Below are 20,140 nucleotides of genomic sequence, written 5' to 3' on the forward strand. Positions count from 1 at the left end.
CTCCTTGGCAACTGTTGCTATGCTCACTGTTGCTACTGCAGATTCTGAGCTTTCTGAGTTATTGCTCTCATAAAAAAAAAAACACATCTTTTTGTTTTAAATTAAAGAGAACGTGAATGCAGGCATTTTACGTACCCGGATGTGAGTTGATTCGGTGAATTCACATTTGAAAATGTTGAAGAAAAGCGACTTCTGCCAGGATCTCTCCCTCTCGACATGCGACTGTATTCTTTGAGTCTGATATTGGCTTAACATCTGATGAAGCAGAGGAGCTGGAGGTGCAGTGGTTCATCCATGGCCAGGCTTCACTGAGTCCGCTCTCTTACTTCTCTGGCTCCCCACCACTCCGCTGATCTCTCTGCAATCTTGTGTTAGCCCCCCATTAATCTCACCTCCTCCTGCGGTCTGTTAAAAAGGCAGAGCAGGCGGCACACTCACCTTCACTGTTTTCATCCTTTATTTTCAGACTGAGGGGGGGGGGGGGAAGTCCAAGAGAAGCTCAGGCTGGATTTGATTCAATGCCAGTGCGTGTTTCCAGAGGTGAGGTGGGGGTGGGAGGGGGGGCTTAAACACTCGGCTATCTGTGACCACCTCATCCATCACGCACACACACACACACACACACACACTGTGTCAAAAACCCTGCACCAAAACTAGTTTCCAAGGCCTCCCTCAGGTATTTCTCATTACCATTTGCAGAGCAGGAACCTTTAAAGTACAAATATCTACTTTGGCATGTTTGTTGTGTCTGTCTCCTGAAGGATATATTTGGCTTACACGCTGAGATGTGTGATGCTGTCATGCCTTAATTCTGCCAAGCGTCAAATGTGCTAGAAAAGGATTACCTTCTTTCTTGAAGACTGGATAATTGGCTTACAATACAGAGCGCAGGCTATAGTGAACATCTTCCGCTTATCAGCAAAATGATAAAAAGCCCGACTTCTATGAAAAAGCAGCGAGCCCTCACAATACAACAAAGTTAAAAAAACAAAACAGAATTTAAATAAAAGACTAGAAAGACCACAATAAATTGGCACCAAGTCACATGATAGGCTGAACTGCAATGATCATCAAGTCCTTGTCTTGCAATGAAGGGGTCTACCCTGCAGTTCAGATATCGGCTGTGAATTAATAATGCGATAAGAGAATAGGTAGATTATAGCTAATGCCAGATAAGCACACAGTCATTCACTTCAATAAAAAAGGGTGGAAGAAGTATACAGATCCTTCAGTAAAAGTACCAATATAGCGATGTAAAAATAGTCAGGTACAAGTCCCATATGAAAAGTCTTACCTCGGTAAAAGGGAATATAAGAATAAGGAGCAAAATGTTCAAATATTAAAGCAAAATCTTTGTCTGATATAAAAAAACATTGTATATGGCATCATTATATTATTAATAGTGAAGCATCAGTGTGTCAGCAGCATGCAACTGTTGTATAGCTGCTGCAGGTGGAGCTGGTTTGATCTACTTTTTATCCAGATTTATATACAGATAACCTGAGGGGTCGACAGATGATTAAAGCGAGAGGAAAGAAGAAATAAAAGTTCTGATTAACAAATCTCTTTTCAGTTTTAGACTTTTTCTCTTATCTTTGATTTTCGCTGAGATATTTGATCATTTGAACATTTATGGAAATGACACCAAGCGAAAAGTTTTAGAGGATTTAGGATTGAGAGGACTATTTGGTGGAGCTGTTAACAACTCATGGACTTCTGAAATGCTACTAGACAACACTTTTTGTAAACAAGTCAGAAACCAAATAGTTTAATCTTTAAGAAACTGTTGTATTTTAAAGGCTTGTTATATTCGCCATTGTGCCAAATCTTCTTTTTTAAAAGTTACTAAAGCTGTTAACTAAATGTAGGAGTGGAAAGTAAAATAGTTCTCTCCAAAATGTAGTGAATGTTGCATAAAATGGACATACTGAAGTACACCTCAAATTATGAATCCGCACTGATGTGAGAGTATATAAAATGATAATTAAACACACATATAATCAATTGCTTTAAGATGAATTATGACACATTAAGTGACTGCTTGATTTAGATCATCTGAAAGCCATTCAACTTCTTATGCCACAATCAAGCCCCGTTAACTTTACCCCACACCGCATCCCTGATTGTAAACATGTCTGTAGTTTTATTGACTGATTGAGAAGAGGTCAGGATTATGTCTGACTCTCGCCAAGCGTCTTCTCCATCTATCACTTCAAATGTCAGCCGCCGCGGTCTGCAGGGAAGAGGAATTGAAGTTTGATTGGCATCGACCTTGTTTCTCTTGAATAATTACGAATGATTTAGGTATTAGTGCCTCCTTTGGTCATGAATAATTCATTAGACCTGCCTTCCACCCCCGCTGCATGTTTGCTCCTATGCGCCGTCTGCTCGCCGGGGTATTGAAGCTGCGTCAAGACGGTCAGAGATCAACCGCATAACACCGGAAATGTGAAAGTGTTAGTCACCAGCACGTCATTGATGAAAAGACCTCTATTTTTTTGTTTTTGTTTTTTTGGTTATGTGCGTGTGTATTTTGATGAGTAATTGTATTTAGTTTGCGCGCTTCACACCATTTTCCGTAAACATTGTTAAGCTTGTGTTTTTATTATTTTTTTTATTTTGAAAGCCAGTACACCGGAAGTGCTGTTATTGGGACGGCGTTGACGTGCTTGACCCAAAGTGGTAGGCAGGGCAGCGCTCCATGTTGCGGCGCTGCGTGGCACTGGGCACCGACCGGCTCTGACCGACTGCAATCACACACACATGACTGTACTTGTGAATGAGCCCCGACACTCGGCACGTTTGGCGGGCGAGAGGAAGCCGTCAAGTCCGGCCACCGCTACCTGCTGCAGACCGAGCCTGCGCCGCGTACACCCAGGGGTGTCGCTACTCTGACTGTCCCCCTCCCACCCCCACCTCCACCACCACCACCTTGGAGTGAATGCAGCGGCTTTGATCGGTGCAGTTTATTTTCTGGAGTCGCTGTTGGTTTTTTTTTAGGGGGGGGGGGGGACCCCATCGGAAACGTGTGCAGGACCGGTCGCGTAATCTGGAGTGAGGAGCCGCACGGAGCGCTGCAGCAAGACGCGGTTACCGGAGCAAGCGGGAGCAGGGGCACGAATGTGATGCCAAAAAGCTGGTTCAAGTCCTAGAAAAGGTAACCTATCCTCTCTCCACTGCGACTTCTGCTCTTCCTCGGCTCATTTTAAACTTCATTTCATCAAACAAATGTGTGTTGGAGGTGTCAGGCTGCTGCAGCAGCCCATTTATAACATGCATACACTGCCTGTATCCCGGCGCTGCTCGTGGGCATAAAAGCCAGCCAGCCAGCCAGCTAAGCCAATAAACACCCCCAGTAGTGTTTAATGAGATAGACTTAGCTGCTCCTTTGTACACAAGCCGTTTTTTTTATTGCCAGCAAGACTGCAACATGTGTGATGCATTTACTTTCATATTAGAAGAGTGAAAGACATTGTTGTGTTTTTTTTTTCTTCTTCTTCTCCAACATCATGTCACCAATTGGTGACATTTATTCTTACATGTCCTTTTAAAGACCAGAGAAGCCACCACACACGTTGCAGATGATTAAAGCAGAAACCTTGGTGTATTCTAACAATTATCTAGGAGGTTACACACACATGGCATTCTCATAGTCTAACCTGTATTCAACAAGGTATACAAAGAGGGGGGGGGGGGGGCAATCCAGACAACAAGCTGTCCATAAAGTGAGGACGGTTATAAGAAAGAAGCTGTTCCTACTTGTTCAATGGCTTCAGGCCAGCACCTAGCTCCCTCTGCACAGCCTATTATCTGACATCTGGTCCTTCTCGACAGGGACTTAAGTGGTAATAGTATGTTTCAGCATAGGCTGTTAATCTGTGTAATGCCTGTTGTTTGGAAGGGGGGGGAAACCGCTTATTTTCCCTATGATCCCCCCCCCCCATTCAGCACTTCAGATAGAATAAAGTAAATCTGCTTCGGATGGCGATAGTTATTAGAAAACTTTGGCAGCCGCCTTGGATGTATTGTTTTCTCCGTTTTGATTTAACACGGAAGATTTGTTATATAGCAAAAGCTGTCACGCAGGAAAATGTCTGTTTTTTTTTTTTTTAGAGCGTATAGTTTACACGCTCTTACAATTGCAAACTCTGCCTTTACAGCATCCAGAGAAGTGCTGTGATAAAGCATTTATCGGGGAAAAAATAGGTCTGCAGACTAGTAAGATTTGAGTTCCAGCCCTCATGATTTTTGCATGAGGCTGGAGATGACTGTCGTCTCCCTGTACTTTTCTGTTCAAGTTCTTGGTTGTCAGCTCGGCTCGGCGCAGATAAAAGACAGTCATCCTCAAAGTGTTCTCTCCTCCTCACATCAATGACACGCGCTAGTTTCGCTCCTCTCTCGCTACACCCCACTCCTGACACACATCTGCAAGTTCACTGTGTGGAGGTTTTTCCATCATGAGATCATGATGTTTTTCTGTTTTAGCCGACCAGACCTAAACTTTTTTATTTTTTTTATTTTTTTTTATCTCTCCCTGCTCTGAGGGGGTGAGGGGTGAGGAGGGGTGAGGAGAGGTGGGGGGGCAGCGACAAGGCCTTGTTTTCCACCGTCCGAGCCAACTCAGTCCCTCCGCTCACTGCTCGCTGACAGGACAAAGGTTGAAACAAAAAGATTCGGCTGCGGCGAAATGAGTGAAGGATTTCCCCAAAACTTAATTTGACACGAAACAGACTTCAGCCTTTTACTGTATTTCAAAAAAAAAAAATACATTATCAATAAGACAGCTTGTATCTCTAAATCAAAACTGACGCTAAAAGCAGTCCCTCTAAACTCTGTTAGATTGCAGGTCAAATCTTTTTACTGACAGTAAAAACAGCTACTCGTGATATTTTGTCCATATTCCTGATTATTTTTTATTTTTTTTAGGGCCACTTGGTATCTGTTAGGTAAATACCTCCAGGCGTTGTTAAATCAGTGACTATAGGAACACTTTCCTTTGTCCAGACTTTACATTTTATTCCAAGCGCCAGTTATTGTGAGTTTAAACAATGGGGTGGATGGATGGGTAAACAAAGCATCAGATTATAACATCGGAGATTGCTGTTTATTCCCACATTTCCAACCAAAATGTGGCCACGATTGTTTCGCTGATCTCAATTGTGTATTGTAGCCATAACGAAGACCCCACAATCTTGAGAAAGTTAAACCCATGCTGGATCTTTCCCCACAAATAAACAAATAGTTTTTGTGTCCAAACCGAACCAAACCATTAAATATCGTGATGTCATGTCATGAAATAGATTCATTTGGGATTTCTGCTTTTAAAAGGCACAGAGCTGATGGGGTTGTCAGATCAGAAAATGCTTCGGCGCCTCGTTCTAGAGTGCACGGACAAACATTTCATGGTTTAATTTTCAGGACAAAGACAGATTTACAATTTCTTTTCGCTGACAATAGTCTTGATACGTCTCAGCTACAGGACATTTTTACATAAGAGGGCAAATTCACTTTTTCTTGACCAGAAAACCCCTCGTCTGCGTACGGACATCGATCTTTTCAACTAATCCCACAGCTGAAAGGTTCAAGCACATTCTTATTCTCCGGGTCACTGAAACTCCGTCTTGGAAATGTAGATTAAATCAGGAGAAAGTGAGGCAGGTTAAGACAAACTGGGGACAATAAAAAAGGCCCAACAACACTTCTTCATAAAACAAGACAACATAAATATTAATATTGGATACCACTGTCTTGACAGACACAAATAAAAACGTTACAATTATACGCCTGACTTTGTATTCTTGAAAGTAGCCGGAGTTAATTAAGAGACTTGTAACTGCAGACGAACGTGTGACGGCTCTTTCAGATATGAATAGGTCTGTTGTTTAATGAGGTTAAACAGATCTTTTGCTGTGCATCCATGACCGAGCCCGACAGCGCCGGGTGTTGCTCTCTGAATCTTATCAGCTCTGAAAACGCCAGAATGTTTCCTGCGCGGGGAATAAAGGTGTCGTCCTGCGGGATGTTGTGATTCATGTCCCAGAGCGCTGAGGCAAACGACACTCTTTATGTTGGTTTAATCAGGAAAGGAAAAGCGGGTCAACGAAACCAGGAAAAGCCTGTTGGAAAAAAAAAAAAAATGCTTGGCTTTTTATTTTTGTGTACATGAATGTGTGAACTGTGGTATGAATAGCATGATCATCAGTTTGGGGGAAAAAATGCAGTGTGAAGGAAATAAAAATTGATATTTTGGTCATAATTTATTTCCTTCTTGGCCAGTAACTCAATTTATTCCCCAAGAGTGGGCAAAGCAATCATATTAGAAATGCAAAGCTAAGCGGACCACAGCAATAACATCACACATCCGTACTGTAAATTAGTCGGCCTGTCGGTCAATCCTTTAAAAGGGACGCTTACTTTTTGTCCAATTTGGTCTTTATTCAAATGGCGGCTCCGAGGACAGAAGGTGTCGTATGCTTTTTGTGACGGCCCTCAAGGTAAATTTCCGATATTGAGCAGTGTAAATACAACCAACTTGGCGGCAAAACCCAGCAGCGTCTCTAATAAGTTGAAAAATCAGTGGATAAAGATATTCCAGACGCTCTGTGAAAACCCTCTGAAATTGCCTCATTTGGAGGAAACGAAGGCGCGCTGAACTCCTTTAATGAGACGCCCTCTCCTAAGGCATGTCCCTCATTTCGGTGTGGCCCTTTTGATTATGTAATAATGATGCGGAAAAAGCGTCTTCTTTGGCACTCGGCTCTTTCTTGTTCGCGACCAGACTCCGAGGTAAAAGCCGGGCTGTTTCATCTCGGCCTTTCTACTTTTTTTTTTCCCCATCAGAAAAATAACGCCGCGCTTCGCTGTCGCTCGTCTTTTGTCTCTTCTTCTGCCGGGAGTCGGTGACATTCATCGAGTTTCAGATGAGTACAATTTGACTCTGGCTCGCACCTGCTTGTACCACGTTGGCTTTGACAAGATGAAGTTTGTATTAGGAATCGTCTCTCTGTTGCGGCGGTTCAAACAATCGAGGTTGTTCTGGGTTATTATTTGTCACAAATAACCACTTCATATAGATTTTTCTGGCTTTGTTACTGAGGAGAGATTTCAACAAAACCACAGCGGCAGTGCGGCAGTATGTTGGGTAAGACATTCTGTATTAAAAAGGTGTATGATTTCATAACAATGAAAACTGAATTGACTCAGACGACGGCTGGTAAGACTGTTTTGTATTTCTTGTACTTGCTGTTGCCGGTTCGTCTTCAAAGGAGTTGGATTTACACCTTAGACAGAATCCAGCAGCTCAAACCGAAAATACATCGTCGGATCAAAGTGCTTTGGTGTTTTTCGTCTGCTACAACGGGGGCTATTATGATATGAAGGCCTAGTTACGGTTTCACAACAATAAATGGGAGCACTGCATCAATATATTATAAGTTGAGGTTTGTGTTTTTCTCGCCTAATATTTTAGTCCGCCTGCTTTTCACAGCGTTGTGTTTTGTATATCCAGGAGAAGCATGTGTTCGGTTGTCAAGAGTCATTTCGTATGTATCCTTACAGTATCGTGGTAACGAGTTATACGTCCCAGAGAGGAAAGTGTGTCACAAGATCTGCTGTACCGAATCAGAAGAGATAAAGGGGCTGATGGACTGTTTGGAGAGAGACTGATAGTCAGAGCTTCCTCAGCTGTTTTCTTTGCAGCTTTGCATTTTTATTTACACGCCCCCCCCTCCCCTCCCGTGAAAGCAAAGGGAAAGAAAAAACAACCCTCTTTCACCTGCTGCATTCGAACCTCTTCGTCGCGCATGGTAGTCTGTGACTAACAACCAAGCCGCCGCTCCTACCTCATACTACTGTTAAAAAAAAAATGTCATTTGCACTTCAAAAACCTCAGTTTTTGGTCACGTGATCTCCATCTCATGACATTTTGCGTGCGTGTAAGTTTCACGCTTGCAAAACGTGTCATTTTCACACTTGGCAGCCCAAAGCGTGGCTGTCTCACATTTTGCTGTCTTTAAAGCCGACATCTGATTTAGATTTTTCAAAGCTCATTTTATGAGAAATGTTTGGAAAAAAAACATGAAATGTCATTCGCATGAAAAAAAAAGAAAAAAAAAAAAGCACATAACTCTATGTTAAGGTCACAGTCTGCTATCAGCAAAACATCTTGTTTAAGCCAAAAATCTGAACTAACAGGACATGTATACTTCAAATAATCATAATTAGAATTGAACTGCTGGCATTCTCTGCTTGCAAGACAATAAAAACAAAGAAATGTCTGTTTTGTCATCTCAGTGTGGATGTAAAAGTATCTGTGACTGGCCTTTAAATGCTGAAAGATGCTGACTTGTAACAACATGTTCAAAGGGATGTATTTGAGTGAGCACGGCCTAAAGACCAGGAGCTCGCCGATCCGGGGATGTGTGGGAAGTCATTTCTACCTCTTTCCCCATAGTTTGCACAGATATATATCATACTGGCAGTTACTGCTGTGTCTAGAGTCTTTGAGCCCTATTGCTGCATTGCAGCTTTTAATGAAATCAAGTTAATCACTTTTCACTGGACAAGCAAAAGTGCATTCTTTTATGCGCGCTACCTCTTAAATTACATGGCATTACCTGATTCTGCCAAGATGGCCGTGCCGTTAGATAACAAAGATTGGCTATGCTTCTGTATCCAATCAGTCTGCCACTCAACCTTCCTCCTGGGAACCCAAGATCCCCGTTAGCCTATTAGGCAGCTGCTTGAGCCGGCCCCAGCTGCTGATGGCAGATGAATGACAGAGTATTCATCAGGCTTGAAAGCTGTGTCTCAAAGCTGCAACAACAGATACATTATTCTACCAACAACTTTGTCTTTACAGTGTTGTTGGGAGCAACCGGTGACCTCTGCCCCCTCAGCTGGACACCCACCAGATAGTTTCTTCACTGACTCCTGTGCACAACACAGACTGTATATAAAAGTGGACGTAGCTTCCGGGTCTGAAAAAGTTAGGCAGATGCGGAAGTGCCTTAAGCTGCAATACCACCGAGTGCCTCTAGGGGTTGGCTCCAAAAAGCCTTCGCCTCTGTAGACTCCCATTCAACTTCTCTCATAAAATTCTAAGTCAATGCATGTTTTCACGTTATTTTTTGGTCCTTCTTATTTGTTTTTTGGGGGTTCATTCGAAAATAATTCTGTCATTGATTTGAAAATAGGCCTCAAAAACACGTGTTATTGGGGCTGTGTCTGTTTGATTGACAGGCCCGTGGTGCAGTCAGATTTCCACTATTGGCGGGCGGGATGTTGTATCGTCGGGTTTCCATTCAGATCGAGTCAGATCCCCCCCCCCTTGCACCACCAAAATGGCAACGGCCATTATTCAAACTCGAGGCTTTTTTTAACGGTCACAAACCGATGGTGTGACGTCACTGATGGTTGCCGCTTGGTGCACACGCACCAAAGACTCGGCCGTCCGAGTGTCGTGCGCGTCTCGTTCTCCTCACAACATCTGGCGCCTCTATCAGCAGATTACCGACGCCTTTCCCATCCGCCGTGAACGGCGGAGCTCTCTAATAGGTTCAGCGCAAGACAAACAGGGTTACCACCACGTCACCTAACTCGGTGTTTGTGCACCGACTCCGCGGCTGCCGAGGCTCTGTGATGGGATCTGGGCTGACGTGAAGCGGTCAACGAAACACTGGCGCTCTGTCATATCTAAATAGCGCCACTGTTCCTCTCTGTGTGCCGCTCGTTTAGCAGTGGGAGATGGGCCTCGGTGATGTGAAGCGCCATTAATGGGTTAACTTCATTATAATTTGCCAGGCATTTTTGTGTCTGTGGAACATAGTGGACTCGTTGTTGTTAATACAGCTGCTCTCACTGGCTTTGTGTGCTAAAACGGGGTGTGACGACGAGCGTGGGGAGCAGAGAGAAAAGGATTTTATGAAACCTAGCGTTGTTTCGAGTGTGGGACCGCATTGTTCTCAATGATTCCCTTTGTATTAATGAACTACAGTGAATTTAAGACTTGAGGAGAAGAACTCCACCGGCGGAAGAATACACAGTCGCAACCTGAACCTAAAGGACCCATTTCTTCTGCTCTAATGATATAAACATCTTAAATAATCGATCTCACCACCGCCTATGGATTTGTATTCTCAAAATGCTTCACATGACTTTAAATCTGTCTCAGAAGTGAGATAACACTGACCGTGCTGTTCCCTGGTCTCTGATTGTCATGCTGAATCAGGCGGTTTACCACGATTGTTGTGATTATTCACACATTCCTGTGAGTTGATGAGATTCGTTTCTTATCAGTTGTCAGTCTTCAGTTTTTTTCCTCTGGTTTTAGCATCACGTGTGTGATCTTTATTATTTTTGCGCTAACGTTGCCAAAGAGTCTCCCGATTTTCATTCCAGCTTGTTTACTTTGTTCCTTTGTCAAAAGGGTCTGATATATACATTTTTTAATAGAGATAAAAGACTCTGTTTCGGTCATAATGTAAGACCTTGTAAAACTTGGTCAGTATTTTGAAATCCCTTCATTTTTTTTCCAGTCAAAATTAAAAAATTAAAAAAAAAATTCCAGAAGTAGAGAAGTATTGATTATCTATTTATTTATATATCATATATCATTAATAATGGAAAACAGCTTTGAAACTTAATTAACTGTTTCAGGTCATTTATGAAATCCACATCAGGATAAATAGTAAAAAAAAACAAAAAAACAAATTTGTCAGTTTCTACAGATTTTAACAAATAAAATGATGATATAAAATTTGTGGGGTTTTAGTTTTAAGTACATTAAACCTTTTGCTTTAACTTTAATATATTACCCTGCTACTATGGTCTAATATTGGAAGGCAGTAAGGCCACAATTGTGTAATTTCAAGATTGCACTTTGTACTTCACAAAATAAGTAAAATGTTAAAGTGCAATATACAGCTTTTTTTTTTTTTTAAAAAGATGCTGCTTTGTGCACAAAGTGCTCGAGTGAACCCACTGAATGCAGTGCCCACGGGCAACAAATCCCGATTTAAATGAATCAAAGCTAAGTGAAGTGGCCCTTTGGTCTGCCCACTGTCAGTCTGCAGCCCTGTAATGCTACGTGGCACAGTATGCGGGCTATTTTTAAGACTCCTTTCAGCTAAACTATTGTATTTTACTCCGACCGCGATGGTTTTCACTCCGTTGTACATACATCGCAAAAAGGAAAGTGCGTGTAGATCAAAAAGGGTTCGACCCAAATGCCAGATTAGTGACCACAATGATCGCAGGCTGCATGGGCTTGTCCTCTAAAATGAAAAGTCTCCACTCTGCTGGGGCACGTTTCGACCAGACTCTGCTTCTGTAATGGAAGCATTGTCTAACCCCGTATTTAAAAAATGTTCTGAATACGTCAGTTTTTTTTTTTGTTATCGTATGAAAAGATAAATGTTCCCGTTGACAGAGTCCGTACACTGCGGGGTTAGTTGGTTTTAGTCGGGAGGTGTTTCTTCGACAGTGGCTTGTTTTGAAGGTATGGGAGTGGTCTGCACTGCTTTTAGCCTCCAGTCAACGAAATATGTCCTTGTTCAGGCATGAGAGTTCATTGTGTTAGCAGTGAGGACACAGAGTCCCCTCTGAGTCGGTCTAAAAATACTCCACTCCACCTCTGCCCTGAACGGCACACCGAGGGGGCACCAATACGGAGAGGCTGCACGAGGCTGGATGACTAAACATGCAGATATGCAGCAAACACACACACACACACGCACACACACACACACACACACACACACACACACACACACACACAGATTAATGCATTTCTCTGCAATACACTCTGCAAGAGTCTAGCTTACGCTCTTAACTAATTCACAACTTTTACTTACCACTTTTTTTTTTTTTTTTTTAACATGTTAACATACTTAGTTGAGTTTCTGCCACCACAAAAAGATCAGGCCGCTGTTGGAGCCCTTGAGATATTTACGTAGTTCCACTATTTGGAGTGCGTTCACACTGAACTCTGCGGCGCTGGACACTTTTCACCTCAAAACGGTCGCCATCTTGGCTACATAGAGGAAAGGGGGGCGGGGCCATTGGCATAAAGAATTTTCAAATTAAGGCGTCTGAGGAAGCTGCAGCTGTTCCTGAACGCCACACAAAAGGGTTTCTTTTTCCACTAACTGCTGCAGGACAGAAGCCACCAGTGTGTTTATCTCGGGGGGGGGGGGGGGGGGGGGGGGGGGGGTTTAAACAGAGGGCACGAAAACACGTTAATTTCAGAGTAAATTAATCAAAGCCGGCAGATACGTCGACGGGTGATGTGTTCACATGCTGCGGTTGTTTCCTGTAAGTGCAGGACGTCGGCGTGTGATCCGAGACAAAACTACCCTGCAGGAATTCAAGTACTACAAAAGTAAGAGTGCTACCATGTGAGAGCCCCATCTGTTAGCGCACTGAGGGAACAAAACCCTGTAAGTGTGGTGTGTGTGTGTGCTACTGTATTATCCTTTAATTAAAAGTTATTGGCTGTCTTTCAAATCGGACCTTTTTAGCTCATGTTGTGTTTTTTCTTTTTTTATATTTCTAAAATACAGGGTTTTTTTTTGTTTTTTTGTTTTTTTTCAATTATGAGATTCGGAAGGAATGGATGACTGACACAGCTTCTCCCAGAGCTGAAAAGACACAGAGGGCGCCAGCCTCCCCTCAAGGTTAGGGTCAGCCACTCTCACAGCGGGCTACAGGAAGCCAGAGGGACCGCCGTCCTCTAAATGCCTAATGAGCCTCTAATTAATATCCAGCTGAAAACCCCACGGAGCGTTGATGCCAGTCAGGAAACTATATTACGTCCCCTCGTCAATTATACATCAAGACACGCAGAAGGCCCCCCCCATCCTCCTCCCCTCGAAGCGTTCATTTTTAACACGGAGTCACAGAGGTCGCGACACAGTAGTTGGTTAGCGACTTTTCTGTGAGCTCGGTGGGAAAACGCACACATTTCTAACGCGCTTTAATTTCACGTCGGAACATTTAACAGCGACCGCGCTCGTCCGTCGGTCGGTCGGTTCGGTCGGTTCGGTCGTCTTTACGATTCCTTCGGCTGTCCGTCCGCGATCGAGACTTAAAGACTGCGAGGGAAAGTCATTTGGCTCGGGGCTCCGCCGCGACGTCAGCAGCGAGTGTCGAGAACGGAGCGCTGTTACTTCATCTCCCTCTCTTTTATGAGATGTAACTGCTGTAATGAGATGGGTTTAAAGAAAAAAAGGGGGCTAATCCCAGGCAACGCTTTAAAACCAGCTCCCATACCCCAGATCCCATTCTCCATGCTTTGAAGGCTCCAGCCCCGGCTGCCAGGACGGGGCTCTCAGACTCGTGTTCGCCTAAACGTTTCATTCATCTTGATCGACGCCCGCGTGCGATAAAGCCGGGTGCTCAAAATAGCAGTCGCTGCAAAGCGCTCGCAGACTTTTCACGCTTTGCTGAGTGTAGACTGGCAGATGGTCGGCGTTCCTCGAGAGGGTTAGTATTGTTTAAACTCCCTGTTAACTCAGTGAGCTACGTAATGGCTTGACACGTTGTCATTCAAACACGTACCGTACCTGCCGCTTAAAGCACAGACACCTGCCAGGCTCAGATGTTGTTGTTGTTGTTGTTTTTTTGTCTTGCTATCAAATGGTTATGCACACTTACAGCTGGTTTCTTTAAGTGTTGGAGGTAGTGTGTGTGTGTGTGTGTGTGTGGGGGGGGGGGGTGGCCCGCGATGAAAGAGGGGCGCCTGCGCTTAAAGGACGCTGAAGCAGGTGAAAAAAAAAAAAGAGAGGCGCGCGTGGGTTTACCGGGAAAGGCCGGAAGTGTCACAATAGAAATTGCATTGTTGTGAAAGTGATGGGGGGGAAAAAAAGCAGCTCGGCAGCACTTACACCTCCATTTCAGGGGAAGTGCCTCGTGTCTGCTGATGAGTAGGTTCATTTAGATTCGCGCTACGTCCATTTCCTCCGCGCTGAATGGGAGCGGGCGATACGGTACTTTTGAGTCGGCGGCCTTTGAGGTTAAGAACCAGTGAATGTGGCGGACGTGGAGAGGAGTGCGCGGCCTCTTAGACCTCGTGGAGGGTCGCTGCAGCGGAAAGGGTTTGCGATCGGTCCTGTATCGGCCTCCAGATTTTTCACAAGCGCACGCTCGTGTGCACGCGCAAACATATTTAACCTACGCTGCTACCGTCTTGTCCATTTCCAGCAGAAATTCTTCCGAAAAGATTGAACCACAGAGAAATAATTATTACGATTTCAACGCAGTTCATCGCAAATGACAAGGAAGTAAGATCATCGGATGAGCAAATTAGCATTTCCCAGTACGCCTTCTTCCATTTGAGAACAAACCAACCAAATTGAAGGTTTAAGTGATGAGTAAAAGAAATATTCTTTAAAAAAAAAAAAGTTAAATTTGTTTTAATGTTTTCTAAAAGATTTAAGGACAAAATTGGCAATTAACTAAAACCACAAGTGTTGCACAGAAGGTGGGAAGGTGATATATGAAGCTTTCACAATCAGGTCAGTTACGTCGCTGAATTGTTAGTTTCAAGACCTGAAATTCTGACTGCCGATGGTCGCGCCACTGCTTCGGACCGACCGACACGGGTCAAACTGAGTTTTACAGAGAGAAGTTTTGTCTGGTGGCAGCAGTGGATCGGTGAGTTTTGACTTCAGAGGACGCGTGTCCACGTTCATTTGTTACGCACACGCGTGGATTCGGCCGCGGAGGACACGAGGACAGTTTGTAATGCTGAAAACACCTGCCTACGATGCAATAAACACGGTCTCATGTAGACTTTTCATGCTCGTGTGACCTGAAACGAAGGCAGCATTACAGCACACAGTCAAAGGAAACACCTTCGGCCACCAGTTTACGTTACCTATTCTCTTAATCTCCAGTCTACATCAGCATTATCTAAAGCAACGCGGCCGTGGATTTGCACGGAAGTAGGTCGTACGCGGCGCGCCGTGTTTTATCTCCCCGACCTTTTGCCGAATAGAAAATACGGTCAGGAATATAGGTCGAGCATATGTTCTGAGCGGACCAATTTGTCTGAGTACCCACTTCTCAAATTGGACTGAACAGTGGTTTTCTTCACGACGTGAAGCTTTTGCAGGCGCAAAGAAGGCAAACACGAGCTGCTGGCCTTTACACACACACACAGACGCATTTGTGTTGCATGAAAGCTTAAACACTCGTGGCCTTTGAGGAAGGAGATGAGAGGGAAAGCTTAAATGCCATATTTATCAGCGAAATGAGGACTTGGGGAGGGTTGGTCACATAATTTTGTTTTGATATTATTTCTGGCCTTTTCAGTGAATAATACAGAAACCCAGCGGACAAATAGAATTATGTGTTCGGCCCCACGATTGAGATTTCGCTCATCTGTGGGACGAGAGCTATTTTCACATTGCGTGCCAGACTTTGCCGCAACAATGCGTATCATTGTAGACCAGACGAATAGCGCAGGGAGGTGTTTTGCGTTTCGCGTCTCTTCTCATCATCGTCTGCTGGAGGGGTGGGGGGTGGGGGGGGGGCAGCTGCTCCACCAATGTGACCCCGCCAGCTTCAAGTGACAAGGGGAGTGTCCCTCGCTGACCTGTGCCATATTTCTTTAACCCCGAGTCTTTAGCGATCTCCTCCAGAGTTTTTCTCACACGCATAAAAAAAACAAACCAAAAAAAAAAAAAACCTGCAGAAGCGAACCTTCTCGGAGAAAGAAGCAAGAAAATCTGTAAAAGATGAAAATAGTTTGTGATTTAGGAGGTGAGATTTTATTAAAAGATTACTGTGTGGGATCTCGCCAACGTTTTTTTAAATTTTTTTTTTTTTTATTCGTTTTAAATGAAAAAAAGTCCAATGTTACCCGGAGCGCGGCCTCACAGAAGCTGCTTCGATTTCCCCTTCAAGCCTGCGAAGTGCCAAACAAAAATATTTTGGAGAATCTTAACACCGAGTGATGGAGATGGCTTTCTTACAGACTCCGTTTGGTCGACTCGGCTTAATTAACGTGTTGGCAACTCAGGGTGAAATTCAGATTAAGTCTTATAAAGTGTTCCCCAAAGAGACGACAGTGGAAACGGTAATTACAAAATGAAAAAAACAACAACAACAAAAAAAATTCATAGCCCGTGTGGTACCCTTGAGGAAACTTGATTACTCTGTCGCAGTTTTTGTCTGAAGGCGTTGACATTGACGTTGTGTTTCCTTTTAATCTTAGTTGTCCTTAATGGCTATGAGGAAATCAGCTGTGTTGACACTGGAGGAAACTACAGAGGGAGAAATACGTTTATGAAGCTTGAATGAATTTGTCGAATTATGTCGGGGGAGATTTCTCTTTGTGTTTTCTTTTAACAAATATTTGAGCGCTCCTCTTATAAACTAACCAAATAACATCCCCTCTCCAAAAGCGTGGGCCGGTTTAATCTCCGAGGACGCCTCCCCCCCCCCCCCCCGGCTCATTACTTCATTGCCGTTGATTTTCCGAAGCGTTCGAGGGCCTCCTCTGTTGCGGGTTCCCAGAGATTGACACAAACTTGGACGCTCGGGTTTCAGGTCCGTGGTTTCAATTGGAAAAATGCACGTGTGGCAGTGCTTTCAAAAACGTGTGCACCGCAGGTGGTGGTGATGAGCGAGTGATGTAACTTGGATCAACATCTGTTCCCGCTGCACTTCATTCGTGCGCAACGGGAACTGTCTCAGAACTTTTTCATTACGCTCTCGTGCGTTTCTGCGGGCCAATTCAGCTGCAACTGATCGATGGGCTGTTATTTTTTATTTTTTTAACGAACTTTTATGGACAGACGATATGAGAACGTCAACGTTTCGGCCGGAGCGCCAACGCGTGTGTTGAAGAGAATAAATGAGACGCTCGAACGTGCGTCATTTCGGCTTTACACCTCTCCAATTCAAGTCATTTCAATGTTTATCCCATGACTGCTGCTGACACAGATACTTACCCCCCCACCACCGCTCCCTCCTCTCTTCTTAAACTCGCCATCTAATGGCATAAAAATACATGTCGTCGGGAGTGGTTGGGGGATCTTCATCACATCTCTGAAAGCAGCACTCTGTCAGATCCACCCCCTGAAGAATGTGACAAGTGTCTACTGTCCCACTCTGCCCTCTGACAGAGATCGTCCAGGCCAGACTCGGCACACCACTTGGACGTCCAATTGCGTCTTGCCGTTTTCTGCTGCGCGTCCACACGAGGCTCTTTTCAGTTTCGTTGCTCACCTCGAGTTGAAAGTTCTGTGGTTGCCTTTTTTGTTTTGTTTGTAGAGAGCTGCCGGGTGTCCCCTCCGGAGAGGGATCAGGACTGTGGTTCAGCCCAGCGAAATGTAGCGCCTCACTGCCCTCAAAGCCGGATTTGTTGCCTACTCATGGTGAGTCCTTCTCTCAAGTTTCACTGCACTTTAACCAGAGCGGAGCTGGGACCTCTTTACACCTAACTGCACCGCCACGCGACGTAGCATTCACACGACAAAAGATGCGTTGTTAAAACTTGGGTTTTGTAAGTAGGCCGTAAACAAGACAATAATGAATGCTCTTGTTCTGATGAAATTTGCTATTTCTGCGGGTAAACTTAAGAGGACTTGCATTTTAAACTGTGCAACCTTCTTTTCTTTTCTTGTCCACACGGCAGCCGATCAGCTTTTTCATTAATGGGATGCTTACCAAAAAAAAAAAAAAAAAAAAAAAAAATATATATATAGTTTAACATTTAAAGATCAACGTAAGACAATTACTGTTCGCTTAACTTACCATTTTGATTCCATCTTGGAATTTTATCTCACATTTTACAAAAACATGATTGGTGCATGTTTCGTTTCAGCATGTTTAAACATGTCATGCAGAGCAAGTTCTGCACGGCTAAGCCGGGCACGACTTCCCTCAAATTTACCAAAGTGTCATCACAAAATCAAACGAAAGAAGCAAAACAAGACAGCAAAACTGGACTTTTTATGATCTTGTTCGAAATCATGAAAAAAAAGAAGAATTCTTTATGTTCACGCTTGTAGTTCTCAAAACTGACATTTATGCACGTTTCCGGAAGAGGAGAGTCGGCACTGAAGAATATCTCCTTCTGTTTGTTCAGGAAAAACTATCAACCGGGAAACAGATTGGTGATCGTTTGCTTCTGTTTACGTTGCGAATTTGCGGCGGAGCTGCCGTCGCCTCTTCAGCAAGCTGTCCCTCAAAACGAGTCTTATTTTGAAGAAGCGTCCCCCGAGCACCGATCGACGCGTCGGCTTGAGGCCGTGTGTAATTACTGTGTGACCAGCCGGCCGTGAAATTGTTGCTCGGCTCCGAAATAGATACGAAGCGAGACCTTCTGGTGTCGCAGGAGTCCGAACGAACGCGACGGTGGCGGCGCCGAAGAAGTAGATAAGATCATTTTGATGGCCGGACAATGAAAGTAAGGAGTTGTACAAAAAAAGAAAGAAAAAGAGAAAAGAGAAGCGATCGCGGGTGACCTCCGCAGCCTCATTAACGGGGCTTAACGTGGTCTCATCCGCACGCATCAGGTCCGTCGCTTCTCGAGTGTGCGCCCGAAGACGAACGACTTCCGTCAGCTGTGGAAAGAGAGTGCGCGGCGCCCGGGCCGCGGAGAGGCGCGCGGGGTGACGGCCGCTGGCTCGCACGCGTGCGACTGCGGGCTGTAAGTTGCGCGCCGGTCAAATGGGGCGGAAGAGTTCCCATTAAACCCCGCGTCTCCGCCGAGCGAGAGGCCAACGGCTCTGAACGCCGGCCCTCTCGCTCCCCGGCAGAAAGTGCTGACACCAATTTTTTTTTTTTTTTTTTTTGGTCTTGACTCAAATGCCTTCTGACCGCACGACACTGGCTCTTTTCTTCCTCCGGGGATTCCACGGCGGTAAAAGCCGGGGCCGGCACAAAAGACGCACAGTCTGCTCGCGCTGTTTGGGAGGTGGCGTGAGTTATAATCTCACCGTAAACCGGCACGAAAGGTCCGCGTTAAGTCGCGTCTGAGACGGCGAGGGAGGAATTTCTTCGTCGCAGCTAAGTTAATCGGTTTGATGTGCGTAAAAAAAACTTCACTTTTCACGTCCTCCTCTTCTTCCTCTTCTCTGTCAACTTCACAAACAGTTTTATCTTGCGTTCTTTTGCATCAATTCAAAGATGCAAAAAAAAAAAAAATCCTGTAATTTCCAAGAGTGTCGGACCAGAGAAAGGCTGCCTGCTACCTTTTGGCCTGCAGCAGCGCTCTGTCAGTTTGTGATTGACGTTGCGTGGCGGCTCCTGCGTTGGTCACCGGTGCAGAGATGCAGAAACATGACAGCGTCTCCAGGCACGCGAAGCGCTGCCTTCCAGCCCTTCCATTGTGCACGTCTTCAAACGTGATGTGCTGGAAGCTTTTAGGCGGTGGTTTCGCGGTGTATTATTTCCAGCACGGACTTGTGACGAAGCCGTAGTTCCTCATTTCTATGCGCCTTTGGGTTACTTGTGACAGAAAAGCTCTTTTGCAGGCTTTCTTTTAATAGCTGATGGTCGTCGCTTTGACCAATCAGACGCCTCAGGCGGTTAATCCCCGGCTCGGCGCTGGAGGGGGAAGACGATGAGAGCGATCGGCGTTGTCGAGCCGGGGAGGGGAATCGGGAGGAAGATGGTCCCGAGTGGGGTGTGTGGGAGGTTGTTCGCCGCAGCCCACGGCTACTGAAAAGGGAGCTGTGTCAAACCTGACACGCCGAAACCCACAAACGCCAACGCTGACAGTCGGTTGTGACGGAAACCGATTTAGGTGGCAGGACAAATTCTGTTTGAATTGTGGGCGAGCTGCACTACCCGGTTTGATCTCGTTCCTTTTTGTTGTTGGGCTCCTGTCGAGACTTGTAGCCGCGAACCCACCGACGACTCAAGAGTTTATTTATCCAGGTAGCTGAAATGTTCAAGGGATGTGATGCTGGCAGGGCGCACCGGCTAAGTGGCCCGAGACACATGGCTAAAGACTCGGGTATGCTGGAGAGCCTTTGTAGATGATCTGATGATGTTGGTGCATCATGTGATGTATGAGTACATGAGCTGTAATCTGACTGCACCACAGGCCCGTCAATCAAACAGACACCGCCCCCAAAAACGCCGATTTTGTTTTTTTGGGACGTTTATTTACTAATTAATGACGGAT

The 20,140-nt window shown here is 44.9% G+C and overlaps 1 protein-coding gene across 7 annotated transcripts in view; it reads left to right on the forward strand.

The window, feature by feature from the left end:
- The first annotated feature begins 2,670 nt into the window (after positions 1-2,670).
- tanc2b (tetratricopeptide repeat, ankyrin repeat and coiled-coil containing 2b) overlaps positions 2,671-20,140 on the forward strand; it is a 136,814-nt gene continuing 119,344 nt past the window's right edge. For 6 of the 7 annotated variants that reach the window (XM_069160177.1, XM_069160179.1, XM_069160180.1 and 3 more), the window contains exon 1: positions 2,671-3,157. The gene's annotated coding sequence lies outside the window, so the exon portion shown is untranslated. Of the gene's footprint in view, positions 3,158-17,277; positions 17,382-20,140 lie in introns of all 7 variants that reach the window. The other variant, XM_069160178.1, reaches the window with a different exon arrangement.

This window comes from Embiotoca jacksoni, unplaced genomic scaffold (genome assembly GCF_022577435.1).
Source record: "Embiotoca jacksoni isolate LCO1_2020_lvr unplaced genomic scaffold, fEmbJac1.0.p SCAF_26, whole genome shotgun sequence".
NCBI classification, from domain to species: Eukaryota; Metazoa; Chordata; class Actinopteri; family Embiotocidae; genus Embiotoca; species Embiotoca jacksoni.